Here is a 2,931-nt window from a genome sequence, read left to right on the forward strand (position 1 = left end):
ACTTGTGACTCATGACTCAACTGATCCTGTGGCCCTACCCAGAGGCAAGCTCAGTGCAGGAGGACCAGGACCATTTTCCACATCCCTATGATTTCATCCCTCACCAATCAGCAGTGCCCATTCCCTAGCCCCTTGCCCACCAAACTATCCACAAAAACCCCAACCTCCAACCCCTCAGGGAGACTGACTAGAGTGACAACCCCAGTTCTCCCATGTGGGCTGGCCTTGCAGCAATCAAACTGTCTCTACTACAATAGGGTGTAATTGAGACCCCAGAAGTGTGCTCCCACCCTGCCCATTTTTTCTTTTTGACACAGAGTCTAGCTCTGTCGCCCAGGCTGGAGTACAGGGGCATGATCTTGGCTCATCACAACCTCCACCTCCCAGGTTCAAGCAATTCTCCTGCCCCAGCCTCCCGAATAGCTGGGATTACAGGTGAGCACCACCACAAGGAGGGGGTTTCACCATGTTGGCCAGGCTAGTCTTGAACTCCTGACCTTAAGTGATCCACCCACCTCAGTGGATCCATTTTGTAATCCCGAGTAGCTGAGATTACAGGCAAGCACCACCACACCTGGCTAATTTTTTACATTTTTGGTAGCGATGGGGTTTCACCACGTTGGCTAGGCTGGTCTTGAACTTCTGACTTTAAGTGACCCACCCGCCTCAGTGGATCGATTTTGTCTGTGCAGCTGGCAGAAAGAACCTGCAGGTGACAACATTGTTATTGTCCGCTTCTTTATTCCTTACCCCTCACTACACTGTCTGCCCCAAAGGCCCATCTGTTTCTCCACTGTTTACCTCAGGGCTAGATGTATCATAGAAAGTGCTCAGTGATTATTTGTTCCATGAACAGAGAGCAGTGACCCAAATCTAACCTTTTCCCCCAGCACATTACACGGCCCCATTCCAAAATCATTGCCATGGCTTCTTCCAGCTCATCTTGGCCACATCATGCTGTTATCTGTCCTCTGTCTGATTGGCAGGTCCACGTGCTGTGCAGGACGGCATGAGGGAGTCCTTGGAACAGGTCCACTTGCCCTGGCCACCAGCCACCATGTCAGTTTTCCCCTTAGGATCTCAGGGGGGCTGGAGGGTGTGGGTGTCCGTGTTGCTGGCGTGTACAGGAGAATGAGACAGGCTGCTGGGCCAAGACACACACACTCTCTGTCCCTGCAAACTTGGATGACTCTGATCTCAGAGCTTCCCTGCAGATTCCCTTGTCCATTGCAGGCATGGGCAGCCATGGTCTCTCCACTCTGTCTCACCTCTTGCTTTAGCCTCTGCCTCACCCACGACTGGAGCCCACAGTGAGACCCCTCAGTCCCCCAGCTCCTCCTGAGGTCAGCCTCCCTCGGTGCATCAGTTCCTGATGATGCCAGATGGCATCTGGCAGGGGTGCTCCCGCCCTGCCCTTTTTTTTTTTTTTTTTTTTGAGGCAGAGTCTTGCTCTGTCACCCAAGCTGGAGTACAGGGGCATGATCTCGGCTCACTGCAACCTCCACCTCCTGAGTTCAAGCCATCTCCTCCCTCAGCCTCCCGAGTACCTGGGATTACAGGCCCATGCCACCACACCAGGCTAATTTTTTATATTTTTGGTACAGGTGAGATTTCACCATGTTGGCCAGGCTGGACTCGAACTCCTAACCTTAAGTGATCCACCCACCTCGGCTTCCCAAAGTGCTGGAATTATAGGCATGAGCCACCACACCCACCCGCCCTGCCCATTTTCTTACCTGCTTTTTCGTGTCTCTAGCACTTTCTCTTCCACAGCTGTCAATCCTATTCAGCACTTCGACAGCATTTTTTAGAGTCAATTTCCCTGCTTAATTCACATTCTGAATTTGAAAGGAGGACCAGTCCCGTTTGTCCTTATTCTACAGTCACTTTACCCTGATCAGCCTCAGGCTTTTCATCTGAGCAATGGGAAGAATAATGGCTTTCTCATAGTTGGGCTGTGGGTTGCAGTAGGGACAGAATCTACGTCATTGAGCTGGGTGCAGTGGCTTATGCCTGTAATCCCAGCACTTTGGGAGGCTGAGGCAGGTGGATCACGAGGTCAGGGGATTGAGACCATCCTGACAAACATGGTGAAACCCTGTCTCTACTAAAAATACAAAAAAAAAATAGCGGGGTGTGGTGGTGCATGCGTGTAGTCCCAGCTACTCGGGAGGGTGAGGCAGGAGAACTGCTTGAATCTGGGAGGTGGAGGTTGCAGTGAGCTGAGATTGCGACACTGCACTCCAGCCTGGGTGACAGAGGGAGACTCCATCTCAAAAAAAAAAAAAAATAAAAAAAAGGAATCCACATCGTTGCTGCCTGATGACTCCTGCAGGGAAAGCCTGAGACACATACAGAAGGCTGAGCTCTCGGCGCACTACACAGGGGCTCTCAGCTACGTGGTGGCTCCTCTGTTCAGCTGGAACTGGGCTGGCCTGGGTCTAGCTGTCACAAGGCAGGCCCAGGGCACAGCTGTGAGGCAAAGGGAAGGAAGCCAGGACTGGCAGCCTGGGCTAAGGGTAAAACTTCTGCTACCTCTTACCGATATTTATTGCAGTGTTTTTCAAACTGCAGGATATGGACAACAGTGGGTTTACAAAATTAATTTAGTAGGTGTTAATCAGCTTTTTAAAAAAACAAACACCGGGCTGGGCGCAGTGACTCATGCCTGTTACCCCAGCACTTTGAGAGGCTGAGGTGGGTAGATCATTTGAGGTCAGGAGTTCAAAACCAGCCTGGCCAACATGGTGAAACCCTGTCTCTACTAAAAATACAAAAATTAGTCAAGCGTGATGGCAGATGCCTGTAGTCCCAGCTACTCGGGAGGCTGAGGCAGGAGGATCACTTGAACACAGAAGGCAGAGGCTGCAGTGAGCTGAGACCGCACCACTGCACTCCAGCCTGGGTGAGAGTGAGACTCCATCTCAAAAA

This window comes from Sapajus apella, unplaced genomic scaffold, assembly GCF_009761245.1.
Source record: "Sapajus apella isolate SASKATOON/1434 unplaced genomic scaffold, GSC_monkey_1.0 scaffold160, whole genome shotgun sequence".
Taxonomy (NCBI): domain Eukaryota; kingdom Metazoa; phylum Chordata; class Mammalia; order Primates; family Cebidae; genus Sapajus; species Sapajus apella.